The sequence below is a fragment of the Silurus aristotelis genome, assembly GCF_946808225.1.
Source record: "Silurus aristotelis genome assembly, chromosome: 3".
In the NCBI taxonomy this organism is placed as follows: domain Eukaryota; kingdom Metazoa; phylum Chordata; class Actinopteri; order Siluriformes; family Siluridae; genus Silurus; species Silurus aristotelis.
In genome coordinates this window covers 29,245,802-29,268,887 of record NC_139576.1, presented here as the reverse complement: position 1 = coordinate 29,268,887, position 23,086 = coordinate 29,245,802, and the positions used below count along the sequence as shown (strand labels likewise).

The 23,086-nt window shown below is 37.8% G+C and overlaps 1 long non-coding RNA gene across 1 annotated transcript; it reads right to left on the bottom strand.

Annotated features, from left to right (window-relative positions):
• Positions 1-16,053: 16,053 nt before the first annotated feature.
• On the bottom strand, positions 16,054-16,573 carry LOC310724215. The gene is made up of 2 exons (XR_014532998.1): positions 16,255-16,573; positions 16,054-16,200 (listed from the first exon to the last, which is right to left on the bottom strand). It is a non-coding gene; the product is annotated as an uncharacterized lncRNA (long non-coding RNA).
• Between the last annotated feature and the right edge of the window lie 6,513 nt (positions 16,574-23,086).

Here is a 23,086-nt window from a genome sequence, read left to right as displayed (position 1 = left end):
TAAATAAAAATATAATCTTCTTCTTCTTCTTCTTCCGGCTGCTCCCATTAGGGGTCGCCACAGCGGATCATCCGTCTCCATTCCACCCTGTCCTCTATATCTGCCTCTTTTACACCAACTACCTGCATGTCTTCCCTCACCACATCCATGAACCTCCTCCTTGGCCTTCCTCTTTTCCTCCTACCTGGTGGCTCCATCTTCAGCATTTTTCTACCAATATAATTCATGTCCCTTCTCTGCACATGTCCAAACCATCTCAATCTCGCCTCCCTCACCTTGTCACCAAAACATCCTACATGTGCTGTCCCTCTAATAAACTCATTTCTAATCTTGTCCATCGTCGTCACTCCCAACGAAAACCTCAACATCTTCAGCTCTGCTACCTCCAGCTCCACCTCCTGTCTTTTACTCAATGCCACTGTCTCTAATCCATACAACATCGCAGGTCTCACCACAGTCCTATAAACTTTCCCTTTCATTCTTGCAGATACTCTTCTATCACAAATCACTCCTGTCACTCTTCTCCACCCACTCCACCCTGCCTGCACTCTTTTCTTTACTTCCCTAACACACTCTCCATTACTTTGCACTGTTGACCCCAGGTACCTGAACTCCTCCACCTTCTCCACCTCTTCTCCCTGCAACCGCATCACTCCACTGCCCTCCCTCTCATTCACACACATGTACTCTGTCTTACTCCTACTGACTTTCATTCCCCTTCTCTCCAGCGCATATCTCCACCTCTCCAGGCTCTTCTCAACCTGCTCTCTACTCTCACCACAAATCACAATATCATCTGCAAACATCATAGTCCAGGGAGACTCCTGTCTGACCTCGTCCGTCAACCTGTCCATCACCACTGCAAACAGGAAAGGGCTCAGGGCCGATCCTTGATGCAGTCCAACCTTCACCCTGAACCAGTCTGTCGTACCTACTGCACACTCTACTGCTGTCACACTGTCCTCATGCATGTCCTGCACCACCCTCACATACTTCTCTGACACACCTGACTTCCTCATACAATACCACAACTCCTCTCTCGGCACCCTGTCGTACGCTTTCTCTAAATCCACAAACACACAATGCAGCTCCTTCTGTCCTTCTCTATACTTCTCCATCAACATCCTTAAAGCAAATAAGGCATCTGTGGTGCTCTTCCTCGGCATGAAACCATACTGTTGCTCACAGATAGTCACCTCTTCTCTCAACCTGGCTTCCACTACTCTTTTCCATAACTTCATGGTGTGACTGATCAACTTAATTCCCCTGTAGTTACTGCAGGTCTGCACATCTCCCTTATGCTTAAAGATCGGTACCAGCACACTCCTTCTCCATTCCTCAGGCATCTTCTCACCTTCCAAAATCCTGTTAAACAATCTGGTTAAAAACTCCACTGCCATCTCTCCTAAACATTTCCACGCTCCTACCGGTATGTCATCTGGTCCAACCGACTTTCCATTCTTCATCCTCTTAATCGCTGCTCTCACTTCCTCCTTACTAATCCTATCTACATCCTGCTTCACCAACTCCACATCCTCCAACCTTCTCTCTCTCTCTGATTTTCCTCATTTATCAGCTGCTCAAAATACTCCCTCCATCTTCTCAACACACTCTCCTCACTAGTCAACACATTTCCCTCTCCATCCTTTATTGCTCTAACTTGCAGCACATCCTTCCCAGCTCGGTCCCTCTGCTTGGCCAATCGGTATAAATCCTTTTCTCCTTCCTTAGTGTTCAACCTCTTATACAGTTCCTCATATGCCTTTTCCTAGGCTTTCGCCACATCCCTTTTAACCTGCTGCCGCATCTCCTTGTACTCCTGCCTACTTTTCTCATCACTCTGTCGATCCCACTTCTGTTTTGCCAACCTCTTTCCCCTAATGCTCTCCTGCACTTCCTCATTCCACCACCACGTCTCCTTGTCTTGCTTTCTATTTCCAGATGTCACACCAAGTACTTTTATAGCTGCCTCCCTCATCACTCCTGCAGTAGTTGCCCAATCATCCGGCACCTCTTCACCACCACCGAGCCCCTGTCTGACCTCTTCCCTGAACCTCACACTACACTCTTCCTCCTTCAGTTTCCACCATCTTATTCTTCTTTCAAACCTTACTTTCCTCCTCTTCTTCTTCGCCTCCAAAACCATCCTACAGACCACCATCCGATGCTGTCTAGCTACACTGTCCCCCGCCAACACCTTACAGTCTCCAATCTCCTTAAGTTTGCATCTCCTACACAGAAGATAATCCACCTGTGTGCACCTTCCTCCACTCTTATACGTCACCCTATGATCCTCCTTCTTCTTAAAATACGTGTTCACCACTGCCATTTCCATCCTTTTAGCAAAATCTACCACCATCTGCCCTTCCACATTCCTCTCCTTAAAACCATACCTACCCATCACCTCCTCATCACCTCTGTTCCCTTCACCTACATGCCCATTAAAGTCTGCCCCAATCACCAATCGTTCTTTCCTAGGTACACCATCTACCACTTCATCTAATTCACTCCAGAATCTTTCTTTCTCCTCCATCTCACAGCCAACTTGTGGGGCATAGGCACTGATGACATTTATCATCATCCCTTCAACTTCCACCTTCACGATCATCACCCTATCAGAAACTCTCTTCACCTCCACTACACTCTTACTGTACTTTTCCTTCAGAATCACCCCTACACCATTTCTCTTTCCATCCACACCATGATAAAACAGTTTAAACCCACCTCCAATGTTCCTGGCCTTACTCCCTTTCCACTTGATCTCCTGAACACACAACACATCTACCTTTCTCCTCTCCATCATATCAGCTATCTCTCTCCCTTTACCTGTCATAGTACCAACATTTAAAGTACCAACCCGAACCTCTACTCTCCTACACTGCTCCTTTTCCTGCCGTCTCTGTAGACGCCTTGCTCCTCTCCTTCTCCTCCTTCGGCCAACAGTAGCCCAATTTCCACCGGTACCCTATCGGCTAACGATACCTGTGGCGGTCGTTGTTAACCCGGGCCTCGACCGATCCGGTATGAAATTCTTATTTGTGATCCGCATATTTGATTTGGCACATGTTTTACGCTGGATGCCCTTCCTAACGCAACCCTCCCCATTTACCCGGGCTTGGGACCGGCACTAAGAGTACACTGGCTTGTGCCCCCCTAATGGCTGGGTTAAATAAATAAAAATATAATAATTATGAAAATAAGAATTTTCATATTTATAAGCATAATTCTATGAAACCATTAAAAAGTGCAATTATTTATAGACTAGTTGACCTTAAATATCATGTTGTGACATAAATATGACTTTTTTTCTTAAAATATATAGAAATTTTGAAAATGTTAATGTTCATATTCAAAAGCATATTTTCATTAAAAACCATGAAGTACAATAATTAAACGAAAAGTAACATAACAAATCATGTTTTGACAAAAAATATGCCTTTTTTCCATAAAATATAATTTTTATGAAGATGTGATTTTTCCTAAAATCTATTTTCCATAAAAAAAACTGCAGAAAGTGTAAGAAAAGGTGACGTAAATCATGTTTTGACAAAATAAATTATGCGTTGTTTTACACAAAAATGATAGATTTTCTATTTATAAGATTAAACTTTCTTTCGGCTTCTCCCATTAGGGGTCGCCACAGCAGATCATCCGCATGTTTGATTTGGCACATGTTTTTACGCTGGATGCCCTTCCAAACGCAACCCTCCCCATTTATCCGGGCTTGGGACCGGCACTAAGGCTTGTGCAACCCTAATGGCTGGGGTTGGGTTCCTGACCGGGGATCGAACCCGGGCCGCAGCGTTGAGAGCGCGCATCCTAACCACAAGACCACCAGGGAACTTTTTCTATTTATAAGCTTCATTTCATTAAAAACTTTAAAACGTGCAATACATGAACAAAAAACGCGAAATGTGACATTACAAATCATGTTTTGACAAAAAATATAAATTATTTCATTAAAAAAAATTATAGTTAATATGAAAATATGAATTTATATATTAATAACAATTATTTCATTAACAACCGTTAAAAAACGCAATAAGTATGCAAAAAGGTGATAGGACAAATCATGTTTTTACAAAAAAAATGCAATTCTTTCATAAAAAACACGGAGTTTGAGCTCGCTCCAAAGATTCTCTATTGGGTTTAGGTCTGGAGACTGGCTAGGCCATGCCAGAACCTTGATATGCTTCTTACAGAGCCACTCCTTGGTTATCTTGGCTGTGTGCTTCAGGTCATGGTCATGTTGGAAGACCCAGCCTCGACCTATCTGAAATTGCTCTAACTGAGGGAACCGTGCCATGCATGATTTCAAAGTAACCTTGGAAACGGTGGTCCCAGCTCTTTTCAGGTCATTGACCAGCTCCTCCCGTGTAGTTCTGGGCTGATTTCTCACCTTCCTTAGGATCATTGAGACCCCACGAGGTGAGATCTTGCATGGAGCCCCAGTCCGAGGGAGATTGACAGTAATGTTTAGCTTCTTCCATTTTCTAATGATTGCTCCAACAGTGGACCTTTTTTCACCAAGCTGCTTGGCAATTTCCCCGTAGCCCTTTCCAGCCTTGTGGAGGTGTACAATTTTGTCTCTAGTGTCTTTGGACAGCTCTTTGGTATTGGCCATGTTAGTTGTTGGATTCTTACTGATTGTATGGGGTGGACAGGTGTCTTTATGCAGCTAACGACCTCAAACAGGTGCATCTAATTTAGGATAATAAATGTAGTGGAGGTGGACATTTTAAAGGCAGACCAACAGGTGTTTAAGGGTCAGAATTCTAGCTGATAGACAGGTGTTCAAATACTTATTTGACGCTGTATCATAAAAATAAATAGTTTAAAAATCATATATTGTGATTTCTAGATTTTTTTTTTTTTAGATTATGTCTCTCCCAGTGGACATGCACCTACCATGACAATTTCAGACCACTCCATGATTTCTAAGTGGGAGAACTTGCAAAATAGCAGGGTGTTCAAATACTTATTTTCCTCACTGTATATATTTTTTCTGTTTATAAGCTTTTTTTTTTTTAAAACAGGTTAAAACATGCTATACGTAAACAAAAAATTTGAAAGGTTACATGACAAATCGTGTATTGACAATATTTTTTTTCATAAAAACGTAAAACTTATTATATGTATATATTAAAAATATGAAAATGTGAATTTAAAAAGTTCAAGTAAAGAGTTAAAAAGTGCAATATTTAAAAAAAATAAAATAAAAAAATAAGTTGACATGACAAATCATGTTCTGAAAAAAATATGACTTTTTCATCAAAAATATAGTATTTTTTGAAAATATGAATTAACATATTTATAAGCACAATTTTAGAACAACCATTAAAAAAAGCAATAAGTGATGGAACGGTGACATGACAAATCATGATTTGAAATAAAATAGGCAATTTTTTTATTCTTTAGCTTAATTTAAATCTTCTTCTTCTTTCGGCTTTTCCCATTAGGGGTCGCCACAGCGGATCATCCGTCTCCATCTGTCTCTTTTAACCCAACTACCTGCATGTCTTCTCTCCCCACAGCCATAAACCTCCTCCTTGCTCTTCCTCTTTTCCTACTTTCTGGTGGCTCCATCCTCAGCATTCTTCTTCCGATATACCCCATGTCCCTCCTCTGAACATGTCCAAACCATCTCAATCTTGCCTCCCTCGCTTTGTCTCCAAAACATCCTACATGCGCTGTCCCTCTAATAAACTTGTTTCTAATCCTGTCCATCCTTGTCACTCCCAACGAAAACCTCATCTTCAGCTCTGCTATCTCCAGCTCCACTTCCTGTCTTTTACTCAATGCCACTGTCTCTAAACAATACAACATCGCAGGTCTCACCACAGTCTTATCAACTTTCCCTTTCACTCTTGCAGATACTATTTTATCACAAATCACTCCTGCCACTCTTCTCCACCCACTCCACCCTGCTTGCACTATTTTCTTCACTTCTCTAACACACTCTCCATTAATTTGCACTGTTGACCCCAGGTACCTGAACTCCTCCACCTACTCCACCTCTTCTCCCTGCACCATTCCACTGCCCTCCCTCTCATTCACACACATGTACTCTGTCTTACTCCTACTGATTTTAATTTCCTTTTTCTTCAGCGTGTACTTCCACCTCTCCAGGCTCTTCTCAACCTGCTCCCTACTCACCACAAATCACAATATCATCCCCAAACATCATAGTCCATTGAGACTCCTGTCTGACCTCATCGGTCAACCTGTCCATCACAACTGCAAACAAAAAAGGGCTCAGGGCCGAGCCTTGATGCAGTCTAACCTCCACCTTGAACTAGTCTGTCATTCCTACTGCACAGTTCACTGCTGTCACACTGTCCTCATACATGTCCTGCACCACCCTCACATACTTCTCTGACACACCTGACTTCCTCATACAATACCACAACTCCTCTCTTGGCACCTTGTTGTATGCTTTCTCTAAATCCACAAACACACAATGCAACTCCTTCTGACCTTCTCTATTCTTTTCTATCAACATTCTCAAAGCAAATATTTCATCTGTGGTGCTCTTCCTCGGCATAAAACCATACTATTGCTCACAGATGGTCACCTCTTCTCTCAGCCTGGCTTCCACTACTCTTTCCCATAACTTCATTGTGTGCAGATCAACTTAATTCCCCTGTAGTTACTGCAGGTTTGCACATCTCCCTTGTTCTTAAAGATCGGTACCAGCACACTCCTTCTCCATTCCTCAGGCATCCTCTCACCTTCCGAAATCCTGTAAACAATCTTGTTAAAAACTCCACTGACATCTCACCTAAAGATCTCAATGCTTCAACCGGTATGTCATCTGGTCCAACCGACTTTGCACTCTTCATCCTTTTAATTGCTGCTCTCACTTCCTCCATACTGATCCTATCTATGTCCTGCTTCATCTCCACACCATACAACCTTCTCTCTCTCTCATTTTTCTCATTCATCAGCTGTTCAAAATACTCCCTCCATCTTCTCAACACACTCTCCTCTCTAGTCAACACCTTTCTATCTCCATCCTTTATTGCTCTAACTTGCAGCACATCCTTCAGTCTCTCTGCCTGGCCAATCGGTAAAAATACTTTTCTCCTTCCTTAGTGTCCAACTTCTCATAGAGCCCCTCATATGCCTTTTCCTTGGCTTTCTCTACATCCCTCTTTACCTGCTGCCGCATCTCCTTGTACTCCTGTCTACTTTTATCATCACTCTGTCAATCCCAATTCTGTTTTGCCAACCTCTTCCTCCTTATGCTCTCCTCCACTTCCTCATTCCACCACCACATCTCTTTGTCTTCCGTTCTATTTCCAGAAGTCACACCAAGTACCTTTTCAGCTGCCTCCCTTAACACTTCTGCAGTAGTTGCCCAATCATCCAGCACCTTTTTACCACCACTGAGCCCCTGTCTGACTGCTTCCCTGAATCTCAAACTACAGTCTTTCTCCTTCAGTTTCCACCATCTTATTCTTCTTTCAGTCCTCGCTCTCCTCCCCTTCTTCTTCACCTGCAAACCCATCCTACAAACCACCACCCGATGCTGTCTAGCTACACTGTCCCCAGCCAATGCCTTACAGTCTCCTTAAGGTTGCATCTCCTACATAGAATATAGTCCACCTGTGTGCACCTTCCTCCACTCTTATACGTCACCCTATGATCCTCCTTCTTCTTAAAATAAGTGTTCACCACTGCCATTTCCATCCTTTTAGCAAAATCTACCACCGTCTGCCTTTTCACATTCCTTTCCTTAAAGCCATACCTACCCATCACCTCCTCATCACCTCTGTTCCCCTTGACCTTCATGCCCATTGAAATCTGCCCCAATCACCAATCTTTCATTCCTAGGTACACCTTCTACTACTTAATCCAACTCACTCCAGATTTTTTCCTTCTCCTCCATCTCACAGCCCACTTATGGAGCATAAGCACTGATGACATTTATCATCACGCCTTCAACTTTCAGCTTCACGATCATCACTCTATCAGAAACTTTCTTCACCTCCACTACACTCTTACTGTACTCTTCCTTCAGAATCACCCCTACACCATTTCTCTTTCCATCCACACCATGATAAAACAGTTTATCATGTGATAAACTCAGAGATAACTCAGTGTTGTGCTCGTTACAAAAAAATAGTAACTAGTTACAGTTACTCGTTACTTAATTCAAAAACTAACTTAATTACTTTGTTGATTACTTACACCAAAAAGTAATGTGTTACTGTTCAAAGAAACTTTTTAGTTACTTTTTTAAAGAACGTTATTTAATGTTCCCATTAATGCCCTTTTATGCGTTATGTTCTATACAAACACAAAACCGACTTAAACACAAAGTAATTTTTTAACACTATTTTATTTAAGTCAGACCAACACAAACTGAATATATCACAAGGATTTCTGAAATAAATAACAAAACAAGCTGAATTATATATTCACAATCAAAAACTAAAGTGGCTTCTGCTGTTGTGTTGAGCTCTTAAAAATGTTCCTTTCACAGCTTAAGTATGAAAACTATCCACAATGTAGAACAGAACACCGGGTTAGCTTCTAGCTTCTGGCTTCATCGAGGCATGGATTTTCTGGAGAAGCTTTGACAGATTGGAGTTGCTGTTTATCGCATTAGATACAAGCTTCGAACCAGAAAGACACAGCTTACATTTGACTAAAAACTTTTTGTCTTTTTGCTCAACTAAAGTGAAATAATGAGCATATATCCACTTTTAGAAACTTGTCTTGCTCTCGCCTCGACCCGCCGTTACTGCCGCACAGACCTAAATAACAAAGACACGCCACTTTATCCTTCAATTCTACAATGTGTCTCTGTTGTAAACAGGTTAGACTGTAATCTACACTCCAGCCCGAATTCATTCATTTAAAAAAGAACGGGTAATGCACGATACGGTAATAGTAACGGAGTTTTTAAAAGTAACGCGTTACAGTATTAGTTACTGTCTAAAGTAACTTTGTTTCTGCCCAACACTGCTCTTACTGTACTCTTCCTTCAGGATCACTCCCACATAATTTCTCTTTCCATCCACGCCATAATAGAACAGTTTAAACCTACAATGTTCCTGGCCTTACTCCCTTTCCACTTGGTCTTCTGAACACACAACATGTCTACCTTTCTCCTCTCCATCATATCAGCTACCTCTCTCCCTTTACCAGTCATAGTACCAACATTTAAAGTGCCCACCCTAACCTCCACTCTCCTACACTTCTCCTTTCCCTGCTGTCTCTGTAGACGTCTTCCTCCTCTCCTTCTCCTCCTTCGGCCAACAGTATCCCTATTTCAATCAGTACCCTGTTGTCCAACGATACCTGTGGCGGTCGTTGGCCTCGACCGATCCGGTATGAATTTATTTTTCGTGATCCGCATATTTGATTAAAAATTTTTTTTTTACGCTGGATGCCCTTCCTAATGCAACCCTCCCCATTTACCCGAGCTTAGGACCGGCACTAAGAGTGCACTGGCTTGTGCAACCCTAATGGCTTGGTAATTTATTTAAAATCGTGACTTTATTCATGTTTTGACAAAATAACATGCCTTTATACATACAAATATGATTGCTATTTTAAAAAAATATATATTTTTCTGATTATAAGTTTAATTTAATTAATTATTTTTTTTTTTAAATGTGCTATATGTGAACAAATAACGAGAAAGGTTACATGACAAATTATGTTTTGACAACAATAGGATTTTATATAAAATTAATATAAAATTTTATATTCATAAGCTCAATTTCATGATAAACCGTTAAAAAGTGCAATAAGTGTACAAAAATCATGTTTTGACAAAAAAAAAACTTTTATTCATACAAATATCATTATTTAAAAAATATTTATAAAAAATATTTATAAAAAATATTTATAAAAAATATTTATAAAAAATATGAAAATTCATTCATTCATTCATTTTCTCCCGCTTATCCGTAATTCGGGTCGCGGGGGCAGCAGTCTAAGCAGGCCCCCGCCTCCGACTGCTGCCCAATCCTCAAAGCACCGTCCCTTACGGTCCCTCCTGCAGGTGGTGAGCCCACGGGAAGAAAAATATGAAAATATGAATTTATATTCAGAAACTTAATTTCATATAAAAACTTTAAATGTGCAATATTAAAAAAAAAAAAAAAAAAAAAAAAAGGTCATGTTCTGACAAAAATATTACTTATTTTCATCAAAAATTTTATTGTAAAAATATGAATTTTTATATGTATAATCATAATTTCATTAACCTCTTAGCCTTCGGCACAGATTTTTGGACTCACAGCTGAAATGCCCTACATACACAATTTAAATATCTATAAAAAGAAGACACTTTGAGCTTTACTGTCCATTATTTAAAGTTGATATTGCTCAAAAAGATTGGTATAGATGATTTAGAAGTACTGTAAAAATTTAATTTTTATGTTCATTATCATATTTTTATAAAAATCAATAAGGACAATGGTGACAAATATTATCAATTTTCAAATTCATAATTATAATTTTATGAAAATTGTTAAAAACTGTATAAAATGAAAACTTTTAAAAAAAAAGTCATAGTTTATTAAATATTAATTAAGATCATATGATTGGCAAAGCTGTGTCTGTGTTTCTTAAACACTGTAAATGTGATTCAACAGGTCTCAGCCTCGTAGAAAGAAAGAAAAGCGTTTTTTTTTTAACCAACGTATATTTGCATTTACAGGAGACAATTGACACAGGTGCATATGCAGTTAATTGTAAGATAAGACATGACACAACTTGTTTTGACAAAAATATCACTTATTTCATAATATGATAATTATTATGAAAATATGAATTTTCATATTCATATGCATAATTCTATGCAAAATTTTGACAAAAAAAATAAACTTTTTTCTTGAGCTTTATTATTATTTTTTTTTACTTTAAAAAACTGCAATGTGTACAAAAAGGTGTCAAATCATGTTTTGACAAAATAAATATTGCTTTGTTTTACACAAATATGATAGTTTATGATAGTGATTTTTCGATTTATAAGTTAAATTAAATAAAAAAACGTTAAAACTTTTAATACATGAACAAAAAACGAGAAATGTGACGACAAATCGTTATGACAAAAAATATGAATTATTTTATTTCAAAAACAAAAAAAGGTGAATTGACAAATAATGTTTTGACCAAAAAATATTAATTATTTTTTTAAAATATAATAATTTCATAAAAATCGTAAAAAATTTGCTGTAAGTGAACAAACATGTGACATGACAAATCATGTGTTAACAAAAAAATATATTTTATAAATATATGATAGATATGAAAATATGAATTTTTATATTCATAATAATAATTTCATATAAAACCATTAAAAAGTGTAATATTAAAAAATGAAAAACAAAAACGTCAGATCGTTTTGACAAAAAATATGAATTATTTTATCAAACAAATGATAGTTACTATATAAAATATGAAATTATATTTTAATAATCATAATTTCATGAACAACCATTTAATAATGCAATAAGTAATGAAAAGGTGACACGACTAATCATGTTTTGGCAATTAAAAATTTGTTGTTTCATTAAAAATATAATAGTTATTATGAAAATATGAATTTTTGTTAATAATCATAACTTCATGAAAAAACGTTGAAAAGTGGAATAAGTGAATGGAAAGGTGACATGACAAATATGAGTAAAAAATATCATTTTTCCTATTCTTGAGTATAATTTCAAGAAAAAACTTTTATATTTTATATTTTATATTTTTTATATTATTTTTCATATTTTTATGGACAAAGCATAATTTCTTATGAAAATCCAAAGTCGAAAATGTAAACAAAAAAGATGACAAATTGTTTTGACAAAAAATCTGTCTTTCATATTTTTTTCATATTTAAAATTTTTATTTTTTATTTTTTTTGTGGACAAATCAAATTTTGGCCACATTTATAATTTATTTATGTTTTTCATAAAAAAATGATCATTTTTAAATATTTTTATATTAATCAGCATAACTTCATGAAAAAATTATAAAAGATGCAATAAGTGAATAAAAAACAAAAAGTGACACGACAAATCATGTTTTGTCAAAAGTATAACTTTTGTTCATAACAAATATGATAATAAAAATATGAATGTTAATTTTCTTCAGAATAATTTCATGTAAAACCTTTAAAACGTGCAATACGTGAACGAAAAATCAAAAAGGTGCTGTGACAACTAATGTTTTAACTAAAATATCACTTTTCGTGAATGCAAATGATAGTTATGAAAATATTAATTGTAATGTTCTTAAGCACAATTAATTAAAAAAGGTTTAAAAATGCAATAAGTTAATAAAAAACTAAAAAGTGACATGACAAATGTTTTAAGAAAAACATTTTAAATGATAATAAAAAATAAATAAAAAATGTATTTATTTGCATAATTTGATTAAAATCTATTAAACATTGGATAAAGAGAACAAATGTACGAAAATATGAATTTTTATATTCATTGGCACAATTTCAATACTAACCATTAAAAGATGCAATAAGTGAATGAAAGGTGTCATGACAAATCATGTTATGACAAAGATATGATGTTTTCTTCATAAAAAAATATGATCGTTATTATAAAAATATGACATTTCATGTTCTTAAGCATAATTCATGACAAAACAGTCAAATGTGCAATAAGTAAATAAAAACAAAACAGTGACATGAAAAATGAAAATGTGCAATGAAAAAATTATGTTGTATCTAAAATCTAACAAAAAAAAAAAGAAAATATGAATGAACATAGTTTGCATAAGTGTCATAAAATTCTGATACATGAATTTTTTTTTTTTTTTTTTTTTTAATAAATTAGCGTATTTTCATTAAGAAACGTCATAATGTCAGTAGATAGTTATTATGAAAGTAATAACTTTCATGTTATTAACAAGTATTGTTTAAAAAAAACTTTTAAAAAACGAGTTAACAAAGTTAACAAAAAAATGGATAAGTAGTAATGAACAATCATGTTTTCACATAATTATATATTTTATATTTAAAAAAAATTATAATAAAACTATGAATTTGTATATATATTTATGTCATGAAATGTCATGAAAAACTGTTAAAAGGTGCAATAAGTGAATGAAAAATGGAAAGGTGCCATGACAAATCATGTATTAAATTAAAATTAAAATTCATAAAAAAACAAATTATAGTAATGAAAATATGAATGAACATTGAAATAATACTTTTGATAAAATTCTGATAGTATTATGAAAATTTTTTATTAAAAACCATTAAAAGGTGCAATAATTGAACAAAAACGAAAAGGTGACATGACAATTTTTTTGACAGAAATATGACTTTTCTTTGTAGAAGACAAATGATAATTATGAAAATATTAATTTTAATGGTAAGAATAATAAAAAAAACGTTCAAAAGTGCAGAGTTAACAAAAAAAATTAAATGTGACATAACAAATGTTTTAACTAAAATAGTACTTTTTTTTTCAGTTTTTCAGGACATGACATAAAAGTTATACCAAATTTATAATTTATTTATGTTTTCATAAAAATCTGATAATGAAAATATGAATTTTTATATTCATTAGCACAATTTCATGAAAAAACAATAAAAGATGACAAATTGTGTTTTGATAAAAATATTACTTTTGTTCCTAAAAAAAGATTATGAAAATATACATTTTCATGTTTGTAAGAATAATTAATGAAAAAAAGCGCTATAGGTTAACGAAAAAGAAAAGGTGCAAAAAACAAATATATGATTTACTTAAAATATGACTTTTTGCGTGAAAAAATATATGAAAATATAACTTTTTATATTAATCAGCAATTTTTTTTCGTTAAAAAGTGCAATAAGTGATTGAAAAAAAAAGGTGACATGAAACCATTTAAAGGTGCATTAAGTAAACGAAAAATGAGAAGCTGCCATGACAAAACATTTGTTGTATCTAAAATATGACATTTATTTGTAAAAAATAAACAGAGTTATTATGAAAATAGGAATTAAACGCTGGGATGACAAATAATGTTATGACAAAGGTGATTTTAAAAAAATAAAACTAAAAATTATAGTTATGAAAATATGAAACTTCATGTTCTAACGCCCAAGTCATTAAAAAAACTTTAAAAAGTGCAACGAGTTAACGAAAAACAAAAAAGACAAGGCGAATTGAATTTTGGCCACTATATTACTTTTTTAAATAAATATGTGATAGTTATTATGAAAATATGAATTTTTTTTAAAAATGACATTTTTCCACAAGTTTTTTAATAGTTCTTCTGAAAATTTTCATTAACTTTACAATCATAAATTTTTGTAAAAATGTAAATGATATTTATTATGAAAATATAAATTAACATTGCTATCATAATTAACAAAATTCTGATAGTTATTTTCAATATATATATATATATATATATATATATATATATATATATATATATATATATATATATATATATATATATATATATATACTATTGACAAATATATGTTTTGCCTAAATTATGACTTTTTTATAACTTAATTGATTATGAAAATATTACTTTTTATATTAATTGGGATAATTTTATTAAAAACCGTTAAAAGGGTGCAATAAGTGATTGAAAAACAATAGGGTGACATAAACCATGTTTTCCAAAAAATATATGTTATTTTAGCATATATTTAAATAACCAAGACACACAAACATACAGGAAGTGCCAAGGAAGCTTGTAGTTAAGATATCGGCAAGATTTGATTTAGAAAAAGTTCAGGACAGAAAACGCGTTCGTAAAGATGCAGTCAGAGAAAATAGGAATATTTTGCATGGATACAAAATTGTAGACATAGCACAAGCTAAGATGAATACTGGAAAAATCAAATAAATTAATATAAAGCTTAGAATACAGATAATCTAATCAAAAATTTTACTAAGGGAGAAATAAAAGATAAGGCAGTATATGAAAAGACAAAGGAATTTTTAAAAGGAAGCAAAAAAACCCCAAGCAAACAAAACAAAAAGGTGTTAAAATTGCAGGGGAGGACTGGTTGTTTTTTAAGTGGTAAAATGCATGATCAGGGGATTTTTTACAAGAAGGTAAGGTCACCATCAGATGTTTACGGTACATGTAAATTAGAAATGTATAGAGGTGAAGGAGGCCATCTGGAAAGGGGTGGCATTTTACCAAGAAAAGGTATAAACTTACGATAAAACACGTAAGCAAAAGGTGGGATATGCTAAAACTGGCAAAATTATTTGTTTATGTAAAGTAAGAAGGAGGAGAATTTAGAGAATAATATTTAAATGTAAGTAAATTTAGGGTATAAAAAGTGAAAGATTTGCCACGTGAATTCGCACTTGTCCGTGATAACTGAAGGGTGTCTTGCTGTTAAGAAAGCTCAAACCTGAAAGGCCTTCTAGGACCGGGTTGTATTAACTGCAATAAAGTGATTTGCTCCTTCTCATGACTGTAAGATTTTTCATTTGGTCTGGCTATTTAATATTTGGTATTTTTGGACTTATTGGTAACTGATTAGTAATTGCTTGAAACTGATTCGAACGTAGAGCCACTAATTGATGCCGCTCAGGCACAGGGTCTGAGTTCCAAAATATTTTTGGCGAGAAAGCCAGGAGTTCAGTGGGTCAGCGGGCCGAAACCTGAACTGGGACCGTCCACCTACGGACTGTAGATGCCGGCACATAAACAAAAGGTAAGCAGACACCTGTTTATTCGAAGTCTGTATCTAGTTGTCTGTGGTCTGTGGAAAGTGTTGGCCCAAGGGAGGTGTGGAGGCAGCTGGCCTCTAATTTAAAAGAACTCAAAATAGTGGCTAGTCAATGAATAAAAAATAGCAAATCACAAAAGGAAAAAGTACCGTTCTGCTGGTGAGGACAGCAGAACTTCCTATACAAATTGGAGATAGATTGTTATAAAGATCATACTCACTTTTAAACACCACATTATCTGTGTAAAGCTGCTTTGAGACAATGTTCATTGTTAAAAGCGCTATACTTTTTTAAAATTGGTGATACTGGTGTAACGTCTGGCACAGGTCAATTAGATTTCATGTCACAGGCATTCCTTTTAACCCTTGACATCTGCATTTCAATCAAAGGATGAGCACCACGGCTTACACTTTTATTGAAAGTTTGTATATCACAGTGTCATACCCCCACCCCGGAAGACACAAACCAGGACAAACCCTAACCTCTCCAGTTGACTTCAAAGCAGCATTTAACTGATAACACAAGCCAGTCTCTATACCTTACACAGTACACACACACACACACACACACACACACACACACACACACACACACACACACACACACACACACACCACCCCGAAAGCCAGATAACCCCCTGGCCTTTCTGGTTGACTTCACAGGGACCCTCAAACCATAAAACAATTCACTCTCAAAACTCGGTCCCACTACATCTGTTTGTGACACACACACAGACACACACACACACACACACACACACACCACAAGGGAGCATTCTTTTATTAATTAAATAATAAATTAAATGTTCCACATTCCATGGCATAAACCTATATCTTGTATGTATTTTCTCCTTAACAATAGTTATACTCTAAAAGGTTTAGTAATGTACCTCTGTTTTATTGTTGTCTCTTTTTTTTTATGTCAAAGTTGATTTACAGTTTTTTTGGATTGCTTAAGCACGATTTTCAAAACAGGGCCCGTGTTTTTAAAACACTACACACAATTAGCACAACCACACACCCAATTAGCAAAACACTACAAATCCCTTGCATAATTAAACACTCTTGTAAAAACTATACACTTCTGTGTAAAAACCACACTTTGTTATCATATGAAACACACACGTTTCACATTACTATGCTTTGTTTGCAGGAGTTACACTCTGCTGTGATAAACCTAAAACACTTTTAGCACTTCTACTTCCCTATGATTAGAGTAGGCTACCATCAATAAAGTACAAATATAATGAAAATATAACAAACACTACACAAGACCAATGTTGCAGACTGAAGAAACTCATTTATTTGTCAACACGCCCAAATTGTTGACATGGAGATTCATAATACTGTAACAAAATGTCACTTCACGTATTGTACTGTAAGTTCACTGTAAAAAAAAAAAAAAGAACTAGACATTGTCTCTTCGCCTAGCTGAATCTGGCCAGAGAATCTCATCAACATCGCAGGCAATGTTGTCATTAGCAAGACACCTTGGAAAGAAACGTCTTGAATGACGAATCCATCCTTGCATCCTTGCTGCTACCTCCATCTGGTCACAGGCCTTTTCAATGGCTTGGATGAGGTGTACCTCAGCCTGGAGACGGAGATCATATACCTTCCACCCCCATGCCGAGAAAAACTCTTCTATAGGGTTGAGGAATGGAGAGTATGGTGAAAGATATAGGACGGTGAAATGTGGATGTTGCTGAAATCAGTTCTGAACCAGAGCAGAGCGGTGAAAAAAAGACACATTGTCCCAGACAACAATGTATTGCATATGATTGTTTTGATTTGCTGCTGTTATGTCGTGCAATTGGTCCAAGAATGTAAGTATGAGTGCTGAGTTGTAAGGGCCCATATGGGCATGGCGGTGGAGGACCCCATTCTGTGTAATGGCTGCACAGAGTGTTATATTACCCCCACGTTGCCCTGGGACATTGACTATAGCCCTGTGGCCAATAATGTTTCTTCCCCTCCTTCGTGTTCTCGACAGGTTGAACCCAGCCTCATCTACGTAAATGAACTCATGCTGGATCTCCTCTCCATCCATTTGTAAAACTATCTGAAAAACAGTGTCATGCAAAATTGTGTAGTTCAGTGTAGATCTAGTATACATATTACAGTACAGTAAAAGATTATGAGACAGTATGCAAGAACACACTGCTAAAGTGAATACATATCTCTGCATAATCATGCCGCAGTCGTTTTACCCTTTCGGAATTGCGCTCGAAAGGCACTCGATAAATTTGCTTCATTTGAAGATGTCTTTTTTTTAGGATGCGTGCCAGTGTTGATGTTGAGACCTGATGGATATCGTTGAAACTGGCATGGTTATTGACAATGTTAGCTTGGAGCTGATTGAGTGTTATAGCATTGTTGGCCAAAACCATGTTCACTATCTCCCTCTCTTGCTGTTCTGTGAACATAGGAGGCCTTCCCCCTTGTCGTTCCTGACCCTCAATCCTATGTAGCAAAAAAAAACCAGTAAACAATAGTACAGTAATTTCACAGGAAAAGGTAACAGAAGTGCTGATAGTGCATAGAATACATTACTGTGAGCAGTTACTGAAACCATGCAGATGTTTTTGATATGATGATATTTTTACAATACCTATTTTCCATTCGAAATGTTCTTATCACACTTGCCACTGTGTATCGGCTTAGATTTGGCTGTACTCGCAGTCCAGCCTCCCTCAGCATTAGGCCGTGGTTGACAACGTGGTCAACCAGTGTTGCGCAGATCTCATTTGTCAGATTCGGTCCTCTTTGAGCACCTTCTTGTCTTCCTTTTCCTCTTCCTCTACCTCTACCTCCAGCATGGCCTCCATCTCTTCCTCTTCCTCTGTTGATTCCTCCTCTGTTGACTCCTCTTCCTCCCCTTCCTCCTCTGTTGACTCCTCTTCCTCCCCTTCCTCCTCTGTTGACTCCCCTTCCTCCTCGTCTTACTCTTTTTCTGACTCTTTCCATTGTGCTTGAAGACCGATGAACTCACCTGCTGCTTTTTATAGTGCTTATACACCTGATTGGTGTGTCTACAATTAAGCAAACAAGTGTTTGCACACCTGATGACTGTGTTGAACCAATTGGTTGGACAGTGCAGTAATTTGACAGTCAGTGCTTTGGTATTGCAAGGAGGTGACTTCATGATAGATTTTTGTGTGTAATGTATGTTAAATGTGTTTAGTGTTTTGCAAATCACTGTGTGTAGAGTTTTGCAACAAGTGTGAGGTTGACATTGTGCTTATAGTTGTGCAAATATGGGCTGATGTTTTGCCTCTTGAGTGTAAGGTATTGCTAATAGTGTACTACTTTTAATTTTAGTGTGTAAGCAATCCAAAAAAACTGTAAAATGATCTTCTCTGTATTTTTATTATCCTAACAAGGGTGTATTGTATACACCAGAATATAATGTTGTATTAACATAAGTTATACCTTAAATACTGGTCCCGGTACATTGTACCTCTGTTTTGATGCTGTCTTTTCTTTCCATGTTTCATATCAAAATGATCACAAAATTATCTGTTCCTTATTTTCCAAACAATGGTGCATTTTATTCGATAATAAAATGTACCATACTGTCTTAATACACTTTGGATAAAACTTTAAGTTTTGGTGAAGAACAGACCAAATAATTATAACGTTAATTCCATTACCGTCAATTTAACAACTTAATTTAAATATTTAGGAGTACTTATTTCTTTCTTTCGGCTTCTCCCAGTAGGGGTCGCCACAGTGGAGCATCCGCATATTTGATTTGGCACATGTTTTTACGCTGGATGCCCTTCCTAACGCAACCCTCCCCATTGCAACCCTAATGGCTGGTGTTGGTTCCCTGACCGGGGATCGAACCCGGGCCGCAGCGGTAAGAGCGCCACACTAGACCACCAGGGAACCATTTAGGAGTACTTATAACCCCTTATAATTACTCATAAATATTTCCCTTTTTGCAAGCTAAATTCGCTACACCGGATACCAGAGGTTATTGCCTGGGAGGTCCGAGTTCAAGTCCCGGTGTGGGGAGTTTTTTCCTCATATGGTCTAATAGTAAGGATACCTGGTTGGGTATAACCTGGTTGGGTATAACCTGGTGGCTAGTGGGCCGGTTTGTGGTGTAAGAAAAAAAAAAAAAAAAAAAAGATTTTGCCGGTGAGGTCGGCGGCCGTCACGACTGCTCCGGCTACGTTTTCTCTTTTTTTGTTTATTTTATATTTTTATTTAATTATTTACAGTTCCATCTACACAAGATGTACATAATTAGATATGACAGAGACACTCTTATATCTATTGGTGTACAATGCACTCACCTTTCGCCATTTTTAAACCTGGACCCATGCTGGCCGAGCGAGATCCTGAGGGAGAACAAAGAACGTGACCCGTACCGGCATCCGCGAGGAAAACGAGCCGCCATCAGGAACAGGCTGAGGGCATGCGCACACCGCGCTCCCTTACCTAGTATCCTGTTAGCCAACATCCAATCACTGGAGAACAAGCTCGACGACCTCAGTGCAAGGGTCAAGTTCCAGAAGGACATTCGGGACTGCAACCTTCTCTGCTTCACCGAGACATGGCTGAACCCAGCGGTACCGGACCACGCCATCCAGCCGGCCGAGTTTTTCTTGGTTTCTTGAGTTTTTCTCGGACAGAAAACTGGAGTCGGGGAAGTCAAGAGGAGGAGGAGTGTGTCTGATGGTGAACAACCACTGGTGCGACAACGCGAGCATCTTTTCCCTTTCACGCTCCTGCACACCAAACCTGGAACTACTGACCATCAAATGTCGGCCCTTTTATCTACCTCGGGAATTTAGTTCGGTCATAGTCAGTGCCATTTATATTCCACCTCAAGCGGACACGGACACTGCAGTATGGGATTTACATGAGACAATAGCGCTTCATCAAACACAGCATCGGGACGCTGTGCTCATTGTGGTAGGAGATTTCAACAGTGCCAACCTCAAGCGCGCACTACCGAACTTTCATCAGCACATCACCTGAAAGGACACTGGACCACTGTTACACACCATTTAAGAAAAATCACGTTCACCGTTTGGGAAATCGGACCATGCCGCCATCTTCCTCATGCCTGTTTACAAACAAAGGCTGAAACAGGAAGCTCCAGTTTAGAGGGAGCTCGCGCACTGGACTGACCAATAGGTGGCCGCTCTGCAGGACGCTTTGGATGATGTAGACTGGGACATGTTCAGGCGCAGCTCTGATGATGTCAACATGTTTACGGAAGCGGTTCTGGGATTCATCGGGAAACTAGTGGATGATACGGTGCAAAAAAACACCATCAGAACGTTTCCCAACCAGAAGCTGTGGGTGGATAAAACCACCCACGCTGTAGATCCCGCTCCGCTGCCTACAACACAGGGCTCGCCACCGGGGACATGGACGATTACAAGGCTGCGTCCTTCAGTGTTCACAAAGCGGTGAAGGAAGCAAAGCGGCGCTACGGGAGGAAACTAGAGTCACAGTTCCAACATGGTGGCTCTAGGAGCTTGAGGCTAAGAACAATCACGGACTACAGAACACCATCTTCTAGAATGGTGAATGCGGACGCTTCTCTGGCAGACGAGCTAAACATCATTTACGCTCGTTTCGAGGCTGCAGCTAACCACGCTAGCGGTGCTAGCGGCACAACCTGCGTGCATGCTGAGAGAGCCGGAAAGGTGAACACGTTCACCATCTCAGAGCATGACGTAAGGCGAGCATTCAAGACCAGATGGCATCACAGGTCAGGTTCTAAAAGCCTGCACTGACCAGCTAACACCGGTGTTCACTAAGATATTCAACCTCTCAATGGAACAGTCTGTTGTCCCCTCATGCTTCAAACATTCCACCATTGTTCCTGTCCCGAAGAAACCCTAGCCCGCCTGCCTTAACGACTATCGCCCTGTAGCCTTGACTTTGGTAGTGATGTAGTGCTTTGAGAGACTGGTCAGAGACTTTATCACTGCATCACTACCAGACTCACTGGACCCATTACAGTTTGCGTACCGTCAGAATCATTCCCCTGAGGACGCCATTGCTCATCTCCTCCACACCATGATGAGCCACCTGGACCACAGAAATGGGAATTATACAAAGATGCTGTTTGTGGACTACAGTTCAGCGTTTAACACCATAATTCCCTCCACACTCACCTCTAAATTGGAGGTTCTGGGATTTAGCCTGCCGCTGTGCCAATGGATGTCTAACTTCCTGACAGACAGACCACAAGCCGTACGGGTGGGAAAACACAACTTATCCACCCTCACCCTCAGCACTGGAGCTCTCCAGGGTTGTGTTCTGAGCCCCCTGCTGTACTCACTGGATCCTGAAAGAGTGGAAAGCATCAAGCTGGAAGAGGAATAGGGAATAGCTCAATTCATTTTAAAAGTACAGGATGCTTGGAGAGAGGAAATGGGAGCTCGATGGGATGAAACTGCTGCCAGTAAAGCACTATTTAAACTGATGCTAAAGAAAGCCCTGCCAAACGAAGTTCAAAATCAACTTGAGAATATAGTAGGCCTGAATACTATGAAATGGCCTACATTTGAAGTGTACCAAGCACGCAGTTAGCACAGCAGTGATAACTTTACATGGCGCAGGTACAAAATCCAAAACCGATACTGGCACAAAACAAAACATATCAGCTTATATAAGTAGCATCATTAGAAACCATGAGGCATGCACCCCAGACCTCTTATCAAATGCACCGCTTAACAAGGTGCTACAAGCCACTCATCGTTATTTCATTATGTATACTATAGCATGGACAGGAAACAGTTCAAGTGTTCTCCCTACTGACTCAACCGAATGGGCCATAAAACATCTGGGGTCAAAATTTACGTTGACCGCAGAGATACGGGTCAAAAGGCCAAACATTGTAGAATCCTTATCAGAAGATAGCAGTATTATAGTCACAGGTCGGCCAGATATATGGCAATGTAGAGACAATATGCCTTCTTGGTTCGCGAGCCCAAACACATGGCCCAACCTGGATAAAGTCTTTAAGCTCTTCATGTAATTATCATCCTAAAACGATCCTCGAGCATAAGGACTTAATCGTCCCATGCTACTCAAGTATTTAAAAGTCCCTAGCCTTAGATGGGGCACTTTGTCCCTTGGCGGATATTTTTTGGTACTGTGTAGGACATAATGTCTGGCAATGTGTTGCCTAGACTCCTCGATGGCAGATGCACACCAGTATTGTTAGATAGTCCGCATTAGAGTAATTGCGTTGGACAATAATTGGCTGCAGGCAATATTAGACCCACAGCTAACACAAAAAGATAATATAAAGACGGTACAGTCTAGACATATCTGACACCGGCGAGATATAAAGCCAACCACCATTGAAGTTCTTGATGCCCTTACACGTAAGGTAGACTGGAAGAAGTACCTACACATCAATGGAACTGATCTGATGTCATCCATAATGCA